The sequence below is a fragment of the Capsicum annuum genome, chromosome 1 (genome assembly GCF_002878395.1).
Source record: "Capsicum annuum cultivar UCD-10X-F1 chromosome 1, UCD10Xv1.1, whole genome shotgun sequence".
Taxonomy (NCBI): domain Eukaryota; kingdom Viridiplantae; phylum Streptophyta; class Magnoliopsida; order Solanales; family Solanaceae; genus Capsicum; species Capsicum annuum.
In genome coordinates, this window is record NC_061111.1 from 100,735,702 (window position 1) to 100,757,259 (window position 21,558).

Sequence of the window (21,558 nt, forward strand, 5' to 3'; positions counted from 1 at the left end):
ATAATAAGAAAGATAGAAGACTGAAGGCAATACAAAACTTCATAGAAAACTCTTAGTGTATCTCAATGTTTAGTCTTTCATAAAGCTTTGTAATTTTTAATTTACAATAGTTACAAAAAGAGAATTATCGAGTCAACTTAGGTATACAAGTTAAGGCTGTGTCACAAGATCTGAATAACAAAATAAGATTCAGAAATTATCCATCCCATCTATAATCCAATTCTCTCTTTGAAAGCTCTAAAGGAAGCCCTTATAACCCAAGGGGACTGAAGTAGGCACCACACCGGCGATCCGAATTTGGAAAAATCTCTGTGTATTTTGATTACTTGTAATTTTTAATACTATTCTGTTTTATTTAGCATACTAACCTACAGGTGATTTGAATGTCAAGGCTAATCAGCTGACGTAGAAAAAGTTTTCAATTCACCCCTTACTCTCTTGAATTTTAATTAGTATTTGAGCATGTATCACTGAATTATTTCTTAATCAAATGTGAGTAAAGATCTAATGGCTAACTATCAGATTCTAGGAGCACTTTTTCAAGACGACCACTCCTCAACAAGGCCACTATACTTTAATGGACAACACTATTCTCACTAGAAGAACAACTCCAAGATTTTTGTATAGTAAAATGACTTTCAAGTCTGGGTGGTCATCAAGAAAGGACCAAACCCCATACCAGGCTCAAAGACAAGGATAAATAGAAGGAAAAGAAATTAAGAAACCTTGTCTTAGATGACTTTGAGAACTTTCAAATCACTAAGGAATAACAAGAGGTAATTGAAACTAATGCAAGAGCTATAAGCCTACTTTATTATCCAGTTAGCGGAGTAGAATATGACAAGATACCAACCAGCAAAATGGCTAAAGAAATATGGGACAAATGGGAAGTTACCTACGAGGGTACTACCAAAGTAAAAGGGGGAAGGATCAGGGCTTTAGTCAATGAATATGAGCTTTTCAAGATGGAAGAAAATGAAGGCGTGGAGTCAATGTTCTCATGAGCCTTAGGGATGATCTACTCAAACAACCTTCAAGTCAAAAAGCTCATAAGGAGACTCCCAAAAGCTTAGGAAACTAAAGCTACCATTCTAGAAGATGGGGATCTTCAAAACATAATGTATGATAAACTAAGAGGTAACCTTATTGCCTATGAACAAAATCATAATAACGGGTATAGCAAGGAGAAAAAGAAGAACCCTATAGTCTTCAATGCTGTAATACCCAGGGAATAAGAGCATTTAGATGAAGAAAAAATGAAGAAACGACTCTCATAATTATGGAGCAAGACAAATCTTAAGACAAAGAAGGTTGAAACCTCAAGGCTATAAGAACAATGAATTCATAAGGAATGATGATCACTTCTACTATTGTAATAACCTGGTCATATCAAACAAAATTGTCCAGAGTTAAGGAGAAGATCGTCAAAGAAGAACAAAAACTTTAGAGCGTGGAGTGATGAAGACGAAACTGAGGATGATGTAGAAACAACCAATATGTGTTTCCTGGTAATGGGTCAATCTAGTGAGGTAAGACTATTCAACTGTCATAACTACAATCTCCTTCAATCAAATATCAATATGATCACTGATGATCTTTAAAGAATTATTGATAAATATAACAAAATTGCTCAAGAAAGAAAAATTAGAAAGCTCAATTAAAATGAAAGCCTTAAGAGGTAAGAAGGAACCAACAAATTTAACTTGAGGCAAGTTAAATTGAAATTGATCTGCTGTAAAAAGAACTTAATGATGTAAAAATGCAGTTAAACAACAATATAAAATCACCATGACATAATTTTATAAGATCAAATTCTCTTAGAGCTAAATCAAACTCTTCATTAGATTCATTTGACTTTGCTAAAACTTCATTCTCCTTTCATGGACTAGTTTGCTACACTTGTGGTAAAAAAGAGTACAAATCACATAACTACAGACATAGGTCTAAAGAAGTGTAGATTTGGAGACCTAAATGGATTACATCTAATCCCCAAGGAACCAAGATCACTTGGGTACCTAAACAAAATTAATTTTCTTATTTTGCAAGAAGATGTCTATCGAAGCTACAAAAAGGAATGTGGATCATATATATAGGATGTTCCAAACGCATGACTAGAAAAAAGAGAACTTCTGCTCTTTAAAGAAAATTAAAGAAGGATTAGTCATATTAGTGGATAATGCTAAAGGTGACATCAGCAGAGTCAGCTTAGTCAAGCTCAAGTCCACTTGCAAACTCATTAAAGTATATCTCATAGATAAAATCAAACATAACTTACCGAGTATCAGTCAGCTATGTGATGAAAGGTTTGGAGTATCCCTCATAGGTGAGAGTTTCTCCATTAATCATGAGAAAAGAAATGTCTATCTTATCAATGATTGTGTTGATAATAATTATGTTCTAAACAATCCTGATTTTGCTACACTAACATGCTTACTTCACAAACCAACAATGGTTGTGGCACAGAAAACTCGGGCATGATAGCATAAATTCCATCAAATTACCTTCTAGACATGAATTGGTAAAAGGCCTGTCAAAACTAAAATTTGAAAAGGATCACATTAGAGATGCTTGCCAACTTGGTAAATAGACTCGGACTATAATACCCCGAGACTCTAACCAATAGTGCTACCATGAATCAAGCTCATAAGAAATAAATTATTAGATTTTGGGTTATTTTCTGATCAAGGATGGTGTGTATTAAGGCCTTAAAGATGTCCTAATAATTGGGTGAATCAAAACATTCCTTACCGATTGAATTCTTGGAGAGGATATTGGTATAGTCAACTTGAAATGAGCATATCTCTCATTATACTTGGAATTTTTGAGCTCATGACATATCAACAGATATATAATTGAATTAGATTTCCAATGATACCTATTTTTCCAAAATTCGATATCGGAGCAAAGAGTTATAGCCATTTTACTCCAGCATATCAATCTGGAAAAGGCTGACGACGTTTCTGACGGGCTATTACATTTTTTATCCCATTTCTGATGATGTCGTCACTTTCTGATGACATGTCTGATGACTTCATCAGCCTTAGGCAGAAAATAAAAAATTTTACCCTTTTGTGACGATATTTCGTGATGTCCTATCACGGGTCTGATGGTCTGTCACGGATATTGTCAGCCATCTTTTTTCAGCAATTAAGGGGTATTTTTAAAAAGGTATTTTGGTCTTTTCCACTCATTTTGACCCTCTATATATATCCAAGTAAAGAAGAAAAATTCATTCTTCTTCCATTTCATCAAGAATACTAGGGTTTTTCTCTCAAAGTCCAATCCAAATCTTCCAAGAACATCAAGAATCCAACCATAAATTTCACAAATTGGTTTAAGATTCAAGGTACCCAAATCAAAAGCACCAAGAACCCTAACTCAAGAAGTGGAAAAGGAGTCTATAACAAGTTTTTTCGTTCCAATCCATAATCAAGGTATGTGGGGTTTGAACAAGAACACTCCTTTCGTTCTTGTGCATAAAGATTTAATTGCTATTATTGATTTACATGACTTTGCAAAGTGGGATTGCACCCAAATTTCTCTATTAATGACTTATGAAGTTTGAGTTGGTTAAGTTTGATATTATGATATATTTACCATTATATTTCTTGAATTGAGGATTTATGCCATGAGTTGAATATTCTTATTATGAATTGATGATTTTCGAACAATTTGAGATAAGTGTCATGATTTAAGCTTTCCATGAGAAGTTGATTATTGACTACATAATGCTATTCGAACTTGAGAATCAAGAATGAGTCTTATGATGTTTCCTTGAAGCTTTTGATATTTGAAATGATTTGATAAACAAATGTACTTGATGTTGAGAAAGATTGTGTTGAGTTGAGTTGAGTTAGGAATCCACAAGATGTTTATGATTAACAGATAAGATATATATATATTTATGTTTTGGTCTTTATAATAGACCATGAGTTGATATTGATTAAGATGGATTTCCTAATGCGTTCTGAGCTAAGTCTGGGAGGAGTATTTAGCACTGAGCGGGAAATATTGTATTTCCCCAAAACTACGTACCACCATAGGATTGATATTGATGATTGTGGGCCAGAGGCCGAGTATGGGATTGTGATTGAGAAATTGAGGTTGTACTCGTTGGCAAGAGTACGACACCCCCACCAATGCGGGGTTATCTCCTTAGGAGGGCAAAACTTTGGATTCCATGCGGCTCATATGGTGTAGTTATGTCGGTTATAAGAAACTCCCACGTCCATAATCATCTAAGTACCTTAAGTTACCGAGTCACTCTAAGTCATGAGTCAAAGAGTTTGAGTTGAGTTAAATGATTTATGAGATTTATGAAGCATGTGTTATTACTAATGCTTTATGGGAATAATGTTTTAGATAATTCAAGCAAAAGGAGGTATTATTGTCAGCATGCATGATTTTCTTATATGTTTATGATATTATTTAAAATGTTTCATCCATCCCCATATACTCAGTACATTCCCAAGTACTGATTCCCATACTCTTCTGTGTTCTATATTTTCTCGTGATGTAGGTTCAGGTGCTCAGTCTCAGCAGCAACAATGATCTTCGAGTACCTCCATCTACATTCGTATAGTTGGTGAGTCCTCATGGTTTAAGGACCTATGTCCTTGATTTTTGTCTTGATAGTAGATGGTTGTTTATTTTCATTTCAGTATGAGTCAGTTGTGGATCTATCCCAATGGCTCCTCAGTCTTATGTAGTAGAGGCTTTGACAGACTAGAGTACCGGTATATACAGAACTTTAGTATTTTGATTGTACAGGATAGTATTTTTTTTTTGTATTCCAGTATGTTCATGACATGACTATTCTTCCTTATTACATCTTGATTATTGTCATAGTGAGTTATAGAAGTAATGACAGGCTCAGAGAGTTAGCTTGAGGCCGCATGTGGCCTTAAGCATTGTGTGACGTCGTAGGATGGGATCTTGGGGCGTTACACGAACATCATTTAAAGTCAAAGACATCACCAGTACCACCAAACCCCTTCAAACAATCGATATAGATTTTCTTGGTCCTACCAAGACCATAAGCATTGGTGGAAAAAGATGTATTTTCTCATTGTTGATGATTATTCTTGTTTACTTGGGTAGTGTTTCTAGCTCACACGCATGAAATATTTGCTAATTCTAAAATCATTTATAGAAGAATACAAAAAGAAGCAGGATAATTCATTACTTATGTTCATAGAGATCACGGAGGAGGATTAAAAAATAAAGCATTTGAGGAATACTATGCTCAAAACAGATTTTCTCTGAACTTCTCATCTCCTCGATCCTCTCAACAAAATGGTGTGGTGGAATGAAATAACAAATCTCTCCAAGAGACAACAAGAACCATGCTTCTAGAGTAAAATCTACTGAATCACTTCTGGGCAGAGGCAGTAAGCACGACATATCACATTCTCAATATTTGCCTCATTAAACTGATCCTAAAGTAGACACCATATGAGCTGTGAAGAGAAAAGAAGCCCAATGTCAGCTATTTTCATTTTTTAGATGTTAATTCTTCATCCACAATAACAGTAAGATTAACTTAGGAAAGTTTGACCCTCAAAGCGATGAAAGTATTTTTCTTGGGTACTCTCCCACTAGTCGTGCCTATAGAGCCTTTAATAAATGGACTCTCTGTGTCAAAGAATCCATGCATATTGTATTTGATGAATCTAACCCCTCGTCTATGAGCTTTAATGATGAATAGGTGAATGATTTATAGTAAAGAGTCACACCGAATATAACACCTAAAACAATAACCTCTGAGTTGACTATGGCTCAACTAGAGTCAGCTTCTATTACTAAAGTAACAACAACTAATGTTCCAAGAGAATAGAGACGTAGTGCAAGCTCTCTAAATAAATTCGTAATTGGAAATCCAAATGACTAGATGCAGACAAGAGTATCATTAAGAAAACAAGCATCATTAGCTCTTGTGTCTCAAATTGAACCTAAAAAGGTTGATGAGGCTATCAAAGACAAATCTTACAATGAGGCCATAAAGGAAGAACTAGATCAGTTTGAACGCAATCAAGACTGGAATATTGTTGAAAGACCTAAAAACTACTCAATTATTGGAACTATATGGGTCTATGAAAATAAATTGAATTAAGAAGGTAAGGTTATTTGAAATAAAGCCAGGTTAGTATTTCAAGGCTACTCCTAGTAGGAAGGTATTATTATGATGAAACCTTTACTTCTGTAACAAGGTTAGAATTAATTTGAATTTTATTGGTGTTTTGCTTCTTTTAAGAGTTTTTAAGTTATATCAAATGGATATTAAAAGTGCTTTTCTAAATGGGTTAATTCATGAAGAAGCTTATGAAAAACAACCTCCTAGTTTCAAAATCCCATCTAATCTAAACCATGTTTTCAAACTCTCAAAAGCACTTTATGATCATAAATAGGCCTCAAAGGCATGGTATGAGACGTTCAGTACTTTTTATTAAACAATAATTTTTAAAGAGGTAAAATAGATACTACTTTTTTTACTCAAAAGATAGACTCTACTCATTATACAAATTATGTTGATGATATTATTTTTGGTAGTCCTAACACTTTTCTGTACAAAAATTTGCAAATTTTATGAAGGGGGAGTTTGAAGAGTCTCATGGGAGAACTCATATTCTTCTTGGGATTATAAATAAAGAAAACTCCCAAAGGTACCTTTATCAGTCAAGACAAATATACCAAGGAGTTTAATAAAAAATTTGGAATAAAAAATGGGAAGGAATTAAGAACTCCAATGAGTCCCTCAATAAATCTTGATTCAGACACATCTAGAAAAGATGTTGATGAAAAGACATACAAAGAGATTATTGGATCACTACAATAATTGACTATAATCCGAGTAAATATTATGTTTCATATTTGTAAAGGTGCAAGGTTTCAACCAGCTTCCAAAGAGTCCTACCTGACCACCGATAAAAAAATCATTTGCTATCTCATCGGGACTAAAAATATTGGCTATAGTACCCTCACTCCTGGAATTTTGACTTAATTGATTATTCAAATGTTGATTTTAGAGGTGAAAAAAATGATAGAAGGAATACTAGCGGAACATGCCAGATTCTTGGTAAAGCCCTCATCTCGTGGCATAGCAAAAAACAAACTTTAATTGCTGTATCAACTACCGAAGATGAATACATAGCTATTGGAAGCTATGGTACTCAAATTCTATGGGTTACACATCAATTACTTGGTTTTAATTTATCTTTTGAATCTGTGCCTATCATGTGCCTATCATGTGTGATAATACTAGTGCAATTAGTTTGCCAAAATATATAGTGCATCATTCTAGAGCTAAGCATATAGATATCAAGCGTCATTTTATTAGAGATCATGTAGAAAATAGAGATTTTTCCTTATAGTTTGTTGATTCTGAAAATCAGCTTATTGATATTTTACTAAACTCTTATTAGAAGAAAGATTCTGTTTTTAAAGAAAAAGCCTTAGTATTACATGCATTAATGACATTTGATTGTACTATCCTTTATTTTGGCAAAAATCTTTTACAAAAATATTTTGTTTTAAATTTTACCCGTCTGACTCAGCCTCATTGCCTTTTATCACCCAATTTAACACCACATTTTCTTTCTTCCCTTAATTACTTTCACTTTACCCTTTCACTTTCCCGAACAACTATGGTCTCTTCACGTCATAAGTCACCTCAGTTCACTTCACCTCTTTTCAGCTTACTATCGCTTCACCTTCTCACCTTTTTATACTCTTTCCTAACCCAACTACTCTCATTACTATATGACCCTAACATGATCTATGGCTAATCTTACAAAAGATCCTTCAGATTTCCACTCATGCCCCAGTTCTTATCTCTGGGTCCTCTAAGGAAGCCTCCTCTCATTCCCCACAATCAACTGTCCATAAAAAATGTTCTGCTCCCATTCCTAATTTGTCTGTTGGTAAAACTCATCCTTCCTCTTTTGATTGCCTTCCACCAGAGGACATGTATAGATTCCGGACTAACTTGCAATGGGAAAAGTTCATTGCTTTTCAAAAGTTGTTCAGTTGTAACTGATAGAATTGTGAATCTTTCTTAGTTAAAGAAATCTCACCGTAATGTAAGTTCCTTTTTCAAAGCCTAAGATTTATCTGTGGTAAGTCGTCTCTGTGATATGGAAGTTTATGAGTACCCTTATGTATGTTTTATGCAAATTTTTGCCTTTTTCAATATAGCGGTGAGTTGTAACTCTTGTGCTTGGGACAAGAATCATTCTTAATGACTTCTTGTTTAAAAAAGTTTTTGATACTAAAATCTCTGGGGTCATCCCATTTATGAATGGTACATGGCCAGATAACTGTGAGGTTAGCTTCAAGGAACCTAAAAAGGCTGTTTTTGATCCAAAAATTAGTTTATCCGCCTTTGGTCCTCTATCACTCTGCTTTAAGTATAGGATTTTGGCTCATATTATCGCCACCACCCTAATCACTCAAAAAGGTTCTCTTAGCAATGTGAATTGTCAAGATGTGTTTGTGTTTAATTGTATGGTCAAAAAATACAAAATCAATTGGGCTATATAGTTTTGAGAATATATGTTGGAGAGTGATACAGATGCTCATGCCTCTACTAGCTTACCCTATGGACTGTTGATCACCAGAATCCTTCTATACTACTCCATTGATCTCTCTGAGCATCTTATGGTGGAAGTCTCAGCCATATATGACTCTAAAATATTTTCCAGCATAGGATATGTTTTGCTCGACACTGAATGGTGCAAGAAATATTCTGACAAAGCACAGAGTGATCTTCCCAAGGTAAGCAAAAATTTGTTTAATCATGTGATCCTTTTTATAAAGGAAATTGAGGAAATCATGGATCGACACAAGGCAATCAAAGAAGGACTACTACATTTACAAGATTCACCTAACAATTGATGGACTTAACCAGGAGAGTGTCAAGATGTTCAATAGATTATTTGTTTGCATGGAATCCATTAAATCCGAGACCAACTCCTCCAACAACGAGCTTGCCAGATTAGTCCAGAATTACTACTCTAATTTCTCAAAGAATGTTAAAAAGTCCTATGAGCTCTTCTGTCGCAATATGGAAAATACTCTTACCTACTTTCTGGCCAAAAGCTGATCTCCGAACTACATATTCAAAATGGGTTATGTCCTTTTTTTTCTTTTAGTCTGTAACTGATATTTCTTAACTCGTCTTTCCACACTTTCTGTCATCCTCCCCCTTTTTATATTGTCTGGTTCTCTGTTTGCTTGCTCTATCTGTTTCCTTTTGTATGCTCTGTTCTTTTTTATTATATCAAAATGGGAAGTAGGTCAAATATCAGATAGTTATCCAAGTAAGGGGAGTTAGCCGACTAAAGGTACATAGTAGTCAACTGATGCGGACAAAAATGAGTCAGTAAGAAAGGGGGAGACAATAAACTATTAGCATAGGAAAGCCAATTGATGTTTATTATTTATCATTATCAAAATAGGGGAGATTGTTAGCTTTCTTTATTGATATAATATGTTTTAATAATGACAAACTAATAACAAAAATCATGCAGGATACACTGAAGATATAATCAAGGCAAGAAGGATCATCCCCAGAGCTAAACTTGGAGAAGTATCTCACAAGATCCCTAACTATAAGAAATTCGAATTTGGATTTGGAATAGAATCAGGAAAAGATCTCATTACATCCCAAATTACAAGAAATACAATCGATAATCATGGATTAAAATGGAAAGCATATCTCTCAATGAACCATCAAAAGTAGGAAGATCACACCCTCTACATGGACATATCTGACATGGACATGTATGAGTGTGATTCTATGTCCGAGAAAGAAAAGTTATATCATACATATGGACATATCTGATATGGATGTACCATATGATGTGAATCCTCAACCAAGGGATTAATTCAAATCCTTGATTGGGAAGAAATCCCTAGGGTTTTCCTAATAAAGCAAAGAAGCCAGATTAGTTGAAGGCTATAAAGAGGATGATTGAAGACCAAACACAGCACGTAACTTCACAGGAAACTCTTAGTGTGTCTCAATAATTAGTCTTCATAAAGCTTTGTAATTTTCAATTTATAATAGTTATAAAAAGAGAAGGATCGAGTCAACTTAGTTATACCAATTGAGGCTGTGTCACAAGATCTGAATAACAAAATAAGATTCAAAAATTTACTATCCCATCTATAGTCTGATTATCTCTTTTTGAAAGATCTAAAGGAAGCCTTTATAACCCAAGGGGACTGAAGTAGGCACCATACCGGTTATCCAAACAAGGATAAATCTTTGTCTTTTTCTTACTTCTTTACTTATGTTTTTTAATACTATTTTGTTTTATCCGATATACTAACGTATAGGTAAGTTGACTGTCAAGGATAATCAGTTGACTCAGAAAGAGTTTTCAATTCACCCCCTCATAAATTTCTATTTCTCATCATTAAGTAACCCTAACACAATATTCGACTGAGCCTCGTCCTCATCTATACTATTGGACTACACAAGAATATTATAGATATAAATGATTACAAAGGAATCCAAATATTGTTTGAACACTCCATTCATCGATCCCTTAAAAGTAGTTGGGACATTAGTCAAACCAAAAGACAACACCAAGAACTCATATGACCATAGCAAGTCTAGAAATTAGTCTTAGGTATGTCTTCAACCTGTATCTTAAGTTGGTTTTATGTAGACCTCAAGTCAGTCTTGGAGAAAAATAAACTACTATGGAACTGATCAACCAAATTATCTCTCCTAGGTAATGGGTACTTGTAATAAATAATAACCTTGTTCAACTATGGCAATGTATGCACATACGTAGACTACCATCCTTCTTCTTAACAAAAAAAGAGAGCATCCCACAAAGAATAGCTCAGGCGAATTAGCCCCTTACCTAACCATTTTTGCAACTGAGCCTTTAACTCCCTTAGCTCAGCCGATGCCATTCAATATGGAGGGATAGAGATGGGGTAAGTTCCTAGCTTTTGATCAATGAAAAAATTAATGTCAAGATAAAGTGGCATACCAAGCAGATACCACCACGGCTGATGAAATAAGAGGGACCTAACACTAGTATTACAAAAATGAGCTAAAAAAGCCCAACACCCCTTCCCAACTAACTTCTTGGCTCAAATAAAAGAGATAAGTCTCAAAGGATCATGTTTATAATCACCCTCCTACTTAAATTTATCCATCCCTAGCGTATCCATGGGCACGACAGTCTCTAATACGATGTTAAAATCTATGATGTCTTGAATTGCTAAATTAACCTAAGTCTGATATCCAGGAACAATACAAAACAAATTCAATAAACTTGATCAACAACTACCAAACCCCAATTGGTTTAAAGACATATATAGGAGTATCAAGCATTTCACATGACATATCTAGACTCAAGTCAATTTAACAAAACCATATGAGAATGTGTAACCCAAATGAATAAAAATAGTAGTCATATGGTCATAAACAAGCATAGTAATTGTGATAACTTTGTATGAATCCTCAACCTCAAGCCTGCCTAGAAAATCATAAAAGTAGGCCTTACCACCATTTGATTGCCACCCCTACCAAACTATGCACTATTTCGATCTATATGACCGCCACCTTGGTTGGCTTGGTTTCCATCTTTAATCGCCAGATGACTACTATGTCTACCTTTTTGACGACCCTTATCGCCATCTTCACCTTTCCTACCCGTTGAAACAAAGGCTTGGGAAGTCTACTATTAGATTAACTCACTAGATTTTCTTAATTAGGATAATTTCTCTTAATATGAGAAACCCCATAGCAGTCACATCATATCCGATCTTGGGTGAGTCAGTAAGCTAACAATGATGAAAGAATATAACCACCAAAGCCTGAAGATAGTTGGTTATCCCCTTACGGAACCTAAGTAGACACCAACATTATGGACCAAATAGGGAGGGTATGTTAGACCTAAAAATATTGGCCCTGAGAATGAGAATCACTATATTTTCTAGCTTTCGAGCCTTTTTTGCCTAACTTGGTGTAACCACCCGCTTTACAGCTTCCACCCTTATTTACAAAATCCACTATATTCAAGGTCTTACCTAAAGATATCATTTAAAGTACAAAAACTATAAGACATGTATTTGAATCTTTAACAATCTCATCCTCTCATCCTCAGTAGTCAAAAACTATAAAGAATATCCAGACAATGTATGAAATTTTACCTCATAGGTCATAGCTGAGATACTTTTCTATTCTAGTCTATTGAACTTGTCTTTCTTCCTCTTCCTCAGAGCACATGACACATATTTCTCCAAAAAGATAGAATAAAATTAAGTCCAAGTCAATGGAGTCAAACCTACAACTTTACACTCAATGAATGCGCTTTACCATATTTTGGTATGCCTCTAAAACTAAAAAGTAACAAACTCTACTCCATACCTCTCTATGCTCCCAACTTGTGAAGCTTTTCATGACAATCGATAATAAATTTGTAAGTATATTCCAACTCAGTTACCTAAAAAATAAGAGGCTTCATCTTAAGGAACTTATAAACACTACCAAAAATTGGGTTTATGACAACAGACTTTTTAGCGACGGTTGCAAATGTATTGCTATAGACTATCTATGACAACGCTTTCAACCATTGTAAAAAAATTATTGTACTATTAAAATTTAGTGTTATGACCATCACTACTGAACATGAACTATTGCAATAGGTATATGCATAGCAATGCTATTGAAATCCGTTGTCAAAAAAGCACCTATGTCGACACTTAAAAAAAATAATCCGTTGCACCAGATATCTACATTATTTATCTATTCACCCCCCCGCCGCAACCATAATATTTTATTCAAGTCGCCATAATATTTTCTATTTTATTAAAACATTATTTTTGTTTCTCAATAGAAACCCTCAGAACAAAATCTAATCGAACCAAAAGCAACAATCAGTTCTTGAACATAGTTAGAAACAAACCGAAAGCGAACAACAAGAGATTATTATGACGATGACGAATAGCAAACAATCTTGGCCCTAGTTAGAACAACAATCAATTCTACAAGCTATAAGGTAACGAATTAGAGTCACATAGCAAGAGATTAAGGTAATGGCGAACAACAATGGATCCATTTGGAGCTCTCAATCTTCCTTCCACAGCAATCTCGACAATAGATTAAGGTAACGATTTTCTTACTCATAGTAAAATTTTGATACATTTTGAGCTCTCAGTTTGTTAGTGAAAATTCGAAAAACAATCAATTTTGTTGATTTTTATGATTTATCTCTCAATCTCTAAGTGTTGTTTGCTATTTCATAGATAACCCACTTGCTGTTTTGGGGTGTTCTTCAATTTGGGAATTTTAAGGTTAGTGTATTCTTCTCGATTTTGACCTAATTTTTGTATCTTAATTTCAATTTGGGTAGTCTCTCTTTTTTATTATAGCCGTACTATGACAGGCTTGTGGTTGTGAAGTCTAAGGTTGACCGGATTACTTCTTCTGGCATGAACAAAGTCTCCCAATCCTCCCCTTCAAAAGTTGATCAAGATGGGAAAATATTGATTCACTGAAGAAGAACTGCTTTTGGTTTGATGGTAACAATAAGTTTAACTTTTGCTTTTCATTTGGTTTCATGCCCTGCTATGTATTGTGGAAGAAGTTTGTATTGATATGGTAAAGGTTGATCATTATATATGTGTTGTTGGTTGATTTAAATGTGAAATAAATTTGAAGAACAAATGCATCAACCCAATATAGTCCCACAATAGGAATTTAAGGAGAGTGGGGTGTATGCAGACGGACCTTACCTTTGTGCAGTAGATGAATTGTTCCCTTAAATTTAGACATTAGCAATAGCTGCCTTTCGGTCAAATTATACTTAACAAGGTATAAACCTTAAAAAATATGATATATTGACCTGAAATATAAATAAAGTTGATTTTATGCTTTTAGGTTTAGATTTAAGGTTGAGCTTACTCATGAATCATGGCTGAATACACACTAATTTGTCAATAAACTTGATTTGATTTGCAACCTTTTTTCACTCTTTTAATGCTTGCCATCTGCCACACTAATGCAAATTTCAAGAGAAACTCTTCACCTTGCATATGGTTAGTAGCAATGTTGCTCGGACACTTCAAAAATGTTAGTTGGTGCGTGTCAAATTCTCCAAAGATAATGTATTTTTGGAGAGTCCGGCATGGATGCAACATAGAAAGTGAAGAGTCCGCACAACTTATGCTTCATAGTCTATAAAAGTAATTGTACTTCCCACATTATGATTTAACTTTCAATTTTTTACCTTGGAATATACTAAAGCACTTATAATGTGAGTCCTTGCTTTCCGAGTATCCCTGTTAAGATCCTGCAAGAATCATTCCCAATTCTGGAGTAACCAGAGATTATGTACCTTTCAAATGCATCTTATGTGGAAGTTTCTATTTAATGTTTCTTATATATAAGTTTAGATAACCATAAGCATTTAGGTTACATATTATCGCATTGTGTCTTAGGTTACGTATTCATCCCATTCTGTTACTTGAATGTGGCAAGTATAAGTACTTCAAAATCCAGTATCTTTTCCTTAAAAAATGTTTATGTAGTATATGGTGAATTCTTAGTGCTTGATTTAGTGATTTGACCATATAGTTGGACATATAATTGGTATATGTATGTATAGATTTGCTAAGTTGCAATTCTCACTATCACTGTCTGAAGATTCTTGTAACGATCTTCAATGGAATTCAGTTCTCTTTGTTGCACTGTTATTCTACTATTTTAGTTTCCAACAATGAAGTTGCAATTTAGCATGAACTAGAAGTGCCATTTTATTCAGTTAATCTTTTTCAGGTTCTTGGCAGACAAATGATAACAAGAGCCAAAATGGTCTAAAGTAACATATGCTTATGAAAACTGGAAATCAACTGGACCTTCTGAAAAACATCTAGTCTGAAAAACAAATCTAAAAATCCTTCGTAATGCCTTATCGTGGTTTTGTGTGATCTTATCATCATATTTCAATTCGTATCATTCTTTGTGAGTACCAGATTCTAAGTATTTAAGGACTAACAACATAAGCTAAGGAATTTGGTGCAAGTTTCAAGGCAAGAGATGTAAGCTTCATGAGTTCTTTATATTTTTAACAATATTGAGTTGTAATAGCAAGTTCTGGAGGACCTAATCTGAGTTTTTAGTCACCAGTCAGGCATAGCCAAATAAAACTTAAGCGTTCCTTCAATGTCTTGAGGAACTTCTTATTTCCCCTGAAACGGTCTTCTTTAATGCTGGTTTTAATCAAGTATGTTCTTAGCAGTGCAGACCACCAAGTACTTGAACAAAGCTCTTTACTACACCTACTGATAAAAGTTCTGACAAAAATTAATACGTCGATTCCAACTGGTATAAGAGGTTTCTGACTAAGATGTATCCACCTTTGTTAAGACGTCTGATATGCTTGACTTTAGCTGATTGTATGTGATATCCTTTAGTTGGCTAGATATTTAGTGACAATGTGGAGTTTATTGTCCAAATTCTTCTTTTCTGCTTAAGTGATCGGATGCTTATGCAACTGCTGTTTACAATGATGCTATCTTCTCATTTTTGAACTTTTAAGTGCTGCTAAATGTCTGCTGTAGATGATATGGAATTCTTTGATTTTGTATTATAAGTTGATGTTCTGTTCTTTGTCCTTATTTCGGCTTTCTTTTTACTTGGTTAGCATGTACTCCAACATGGTAAACCACATGAGAGGTCTGATATAAAAGGCAAGCTTACTGGACAAATTGTGAAGATGAGTCAACACAAGTACGCTTGATTTTTGCAACCCCAAAAGAGTGTCAAGTTCTGGTGAATGAGATGCTTGGTTCAACACTAGAAAATGAGCCTCTACAGGTTTGTTACTATTTTTTATTTTCACATATTTTGTACCATTCTATTCTGCATTTGAAAGGAAAAATGTTGAAAAGCGTAAAACTAGAACAGGTTATCCCTTATTTGTAGAGGTATAAGTGCACATTACACATCTGTGTACATGTATTTTACCTAAGAAAGCAGCATGCTACATTCTGGCGTTTACTTTAGCACGTGAAAGAGTATTAGTGCGATGAACATTTACTTTGCGGACTATAGAACACTTAAAATCCTCCAGTACTGAAGAGAACATCTTAGCAACAATGTGTATCACTTCAAACACCTGGACACTAATTGGGACCTCTAACGAATGAACTGAAATAGTTTCATCACTATCATCTTTCTCGAAGATATTTGTAATTGGTATCTATTATAAAATTCATCTTTTACTTGAAATTCAAAATCACAATTTACGTATGAGGCTTAATATTATATCCATCAGCTTAGGAGGCTATGCAAAGGTTGCACGATGCGAATATACATGAACATATCCTTTATCGTTGGAAACCTGTGAACCTCACTAATAGTAGAATTTTTACATAAATGAAGGTTCCTATGGTAACGACTGAATCAGGCTTGCAGTATAAGGACATCAAAGTTGGTTGAGGCCATAGTCCCCCTGTTGGTTTCCAGGTATGTATCCTGATGTCTGATATTATGGTTATTTTGTAAAAATGAAGGACGGATTCTGGTGCAATGAGCATTCTTCTTCACCAAACTAGCTGGTTAATTACGTCATTTAGCAATTTTTGTGATTTTTTACACTTAAAATTATACTCTGTGCCAAAAGTACTGATTACCCTTGACCTTTGAGCTGCATTTGCCCCTGCCTCTGCTAGAATTAGGACATCTCGTTCCCACGGACACATCCTTGGTAGTAGGGGACTTGTTTTGTTATACTATTTGATCAAAGCAAATTTGATCTGCTAATTGCAATTTGCTTCTATACTGATAGGAATAAAGAGATTAGCTACTGCTTGTTTCATGTGCAAAAAAAGTACTAGTAGCAATTTGATTGGGAAAGAGAAAAAACAGCCACGACCCCATTGTCATCCCTATCGAAATCAGAGATTTTAATGTCTTATTTTTTTGTTCATTGATATAAAGACGGGGATTAGTTTTGTGGTTATGTGTAGGACTGGGAACTAATGAGAATTCATTAACATTGGTGTTGGGCCACAGAAATGCAAGCCAGAGGAAAAAGATCAGAGAAACCTACCACCAACTTTACAATAAGTCCCTTATCAATGATATTTAATCTGAATTCTTTGGTGATTTCAGGGTAAAATCCTTTTTATTATTTTCCTAGATATTTTGTTCTCTATGGTAATCAACTCACAATTTGATTGCATTAGCTCATTAGAAGTTACTACCTATAGGTCACTTTTCGTACTTAGCTTTGCTTTTCTTTCAATTGTCATTTCTAGTATTATTTAGAGGTTAAATCCGGAGTGTTGTGAAAACTTGATGCTGGAATTATAGTTTCTAGATTTTGCCTTTTTCAAAGTATTTGGGCATAAGTACAATTGCAAGTTATAGTAAAGATACCTTGGTATGTTTCTAGAATGCCTATCAGATTACTATATCTGCAGCAGAATGCAATTTTGGTCTCTATTTGAGCATGGTAATTCCCAAGTTTCCAAGTGCTAATTTTAGCTTTACATGTGTGACAGAAAGCAGTCATGTTATGGACATACGAGCATTCTGAAAGAGATGCATGACTAGCAAATGAAGCCTCAAAGTCAAGAAAGAAAACCATCACCCAATTGCCAGTGATAGTAGAGATAGCTTGTGCATCATCTCCTAATCATCTGATCGCGGTGAGAAACATATTGTGGCCTTTTCAATCGTTCACTTGAACAAGATATCACAACAAATGTCCCTATGCCTGTACAGAAGGTACGTATTGTCACTTCTAGTCGGATCTTCAAGCCTAAGCATACAATATTCTTAACCAATTTCCTCTGTATTACCTAAAGACACTATCCTCAGTGTCTTAAGATTGATCAAGTGGGGTGCATTCAGAGTAGCGAAGACATCTTACTTTGCTGATGTCTGATTTAACTATAATGGATCCATTATAGTTAAATTAGCACTCTTTGTGATAATTGATAAACGCTTCTCCATGTTGAGTTGGATTATAATGACTTCAATCAAATGATGTATTGTGTGGATGTTTGGCAGAGTCTAATCGGTCTAGTCAGGTCCTATAGATATGATAAGGAACTGGTGGATCCTGATATGGCAAATGCAGATGCCACTATCCTTCGTGAAGCCATACAGACAAAACAGTTGGATAATGACAATTTTCTTATCATACTCAGCACAAGGAATGTTCATCAACGTAGAGCAATTTTCTTATATTTTGTTTTGTGATGTGTACATAATTGTTTATTATAATTTATTATGTACGTAATACTAATTTACAATACGGGTGGCTATTTTATATAAATTGTTGCAATTGATATTTGAACTAGTACAACATATGGCAACAATCGTTGCATTATATTCATAAATTGTTGGTATAGTAGTCGAAATTGTTGCATTAGGTAGTCAAAAATTATTGCAAAAAGCCAACAAAATCGTTGCAATAGGTAGTCCAAAAATGTTGCAAAAGCCAACAAAATAGTTGCAATAGGCTTTAAAAATTGTTGCAATAGATAGAAAAAAATTGTTGCAATAGAATTATAAAACCGTCGCAATAGCTTCTGTTGCAATGATTTCACATTGTTGCAGTAGAATCTATTGCAGCGGTTATGAACCGTTGCTCTAGGTGAAAAGAGGCGTTCCAATAGAAGAAAAAATAACCATTGTTATAGGTTGGTCTATGGCGACGGTTTCTACCAATCGTTGTGATAGCTCTATTGCAATGCTCATATATAGGACGCATGCTTAACCATCACATTAGAGCTATAGAGATGGTTGTTAAGCCTATTGCAATAGTTTTTGAACCATCGTCATAGGGGTAATTTTTAGTAGTGAGAATAATTCATGCTCATCTATGATTATAATTGGACCCAAAACCTAATGTGGGAAATCACCTTTCTTTAACACCTCATCTATTTTGGATGCCATAGTAATGGCATGCTGCAACCCTAGATACTGAATAACTGGAGCTATTCATGTAGCAATTATAACAACTCAAAAACCATATAACCTTCTAAATCAACTCTGGAGACATATGAATCTTGTTGCACCTCCCTGAATTGGTGTAAAACTCCATGAATAGGTACTTCTCAATCCTTTAGCAATACCTCCTTATTTTGAATCACGTCTCGTATCCTAATGTGTATGTGTTGGGGCGTGACAATCTCTGCCTTATCGGTCCTTCAATGTCTTAAGCTCTTCCTCTGGTGGTGATACTCCTTAACCTTCATCTCTCCCTCTCCCCTCACACTGCCTCTACTATGAACATCTAGCCCATTAGATAGTTTGGGTGCTTCTACTACTGCTTCTCTTTTGGTGCATGTCCTAAACATATGTAAGATAAGAGTGAAAAAAGTCAGCTACCAATTCAATCACCAAATACCAATTGGAATTAAGTACTTGAATGAAAGCAAGAAGAGAAGTGAAATTTCTTAAAGTCTTGTAGCCTCTCAAAAAAGGTGCATATGTCTCTGTACTGTTTTGTAAGAGTTCAATAGATTCATTCTTGTATAATGAGATTGACAAACCTAGGTCTCGGATATTATTTTGTCATGATATATATGGTCGTGAGTGATACCCTCTTTAACCCTTCATGGGAGAACTATTTAACCCCAAATTTAACATAAATATTTAGCTAACTGGACTGAGTCCCATCTAAGCACATGAGATGGATCAAGAATACATCATCGCAACATAGAAATATGAAAAACTGGATGGATAACAACAACTGGGGAAAGTTAACTCATAAGCCACCTCACTAACTATGCAAAGAATCTCAAAGGGTCCAATATATCTGGGGATAAGCTTGCCTTTCTTCCCAAACCTCATCATACCCTTCATAAGCGATACTCGGCGGAATACCTAATCACCAACTCCAAATCTCAAGGCATGAAATCTACGACCTACATAAGACTTTTGCCTACTTTGTGCTTCCCTCAACCTATCCTAAATCACCCTGAATCTATCTAATGAATCCTAAAGTAAGTCAGTACCACAAGGTATAACCTCAAAAGTCCCAAACCATCCAACCGAAAAGCAATATCGCCCCCCATATAAAGCCTCAAAAGGCGCATTTCAATACTCAAATGGTAGCTATTATTATACGCAAACTCTGACAAAGCTAAGTATAGCTCCCACTAACCTCCAAAATCCATAACAAAACCTCAGATTATATCCTTGAGAACCGAAATAGTTCGCTTTGACTACCCATCGGTTTGAGGGTGGAATGTGGTACTAAGATCCACTTGAGTAGCCAACTCCTCCTGAAAAGCTCTCCAAAAGCTAGAAGTGAACACTGAACCCAATCTAAATTGATAGATATGGGCACACCATGCTAACAGACTATCTCATAAACAGAGATATGGGCTAACCTCTCGGTACTAAAGGACATCTGAATAGGAATGAAATGGGTCAACTTCGTCAACCAATCCATAACGACCCAAATACCATCAAAACCATGTGAAATACGAGGCAAACTACTAACAAAGTTTATGGTAATGCGCTCCTACCTCCCCCCGAGAATGGGAAACCTCTAAATCAATCCACCAAGCCTCTGATGCTCAGCCTTCACTTGCTGACAACATAGATAATGAGCTACGAAGTTTTCCATATATCTATTTATGCAACTCCACCATTAGTGTTGCCTCAAATCTGTATACATTTTAGCTTTACCTGGGTAAATAAAATATCTAGATCTATGAGTCTCACGCAAGATTGACTAAATAAAGCCATAAACCCTTGGAACACAAATATAGCTTTCAAATCTCAAAACAACCTTTAAATCTATGGTAGCCCTCCCAGACTCACCACTCAATACCCGATCATAGATGATGCAAAGTCTCTTATCCTCGGACTAACGACTCTGAATCTGCTCTAATAGTGAATACCTTGCCTCAACACTAGCAAGAATTCTCCTAGGGTCTAAAATATCAAGTCATACTATCAAATTGGCTAAGGACTAAATGTCTTGTGCCAATAGCCTCTGAGAAACTAAAATACAAGACAGGATACCCATACTCATCGCCTTCTAATTCAATGCGTCTGCTACCATGTTTGCTTTGGTCGAATGATATAAGATAGAGATATCATAATCCATAAGAAACTCCATCCATCTACACTACTTAAAATTAAACTATCTCTGGGTCATAAGATGATGAAAACTATGATAATCTATGAAGATCTAATATTGCATGCTATAAAGATAATGCCACCAAATCTTAAGCATGAAAACTACCACTGCCAACTCCAAATCATGAGTAGGGTAGTTATGCTCGTACATCTTCAGCTATCTTAAAGCATAAATAATAGTAAAACCCTACTTAATCAACACACAATCTAACCCAACACCCAAAACATCAAAATACATGGTGAATCCCTCACTCTTAACAAGAATAACCAAAATAAGAGCTAAAGTAGGAAACTTCTTGAGCTTTCCAAAGCTCAACTCACTCCTAGGACCATTGAAAAGAAACCTCATTCTGAGTCAATCTGGTTATATGTGTTGCAATAGTTGTAAAACTCTTAGCAAACTACCTATAGTAAACAGCCAAAGC

The 21,558-nt window shown here is 35.0% G+C and overlaps 1 pseudogene; it reads left to right on the forward strand.

The window, feature by feature from the left end:
- The first annotated feature begins 860 nt into the window (after positions 1 to 860).
- On the forward strand, positions 861 to 18,338 carry LOC107854829 (annotated as a pseudogene).
- The last annotated feature ends 3,220 nt before the right edge of the window (positions 18,339 to 21,558 follow it).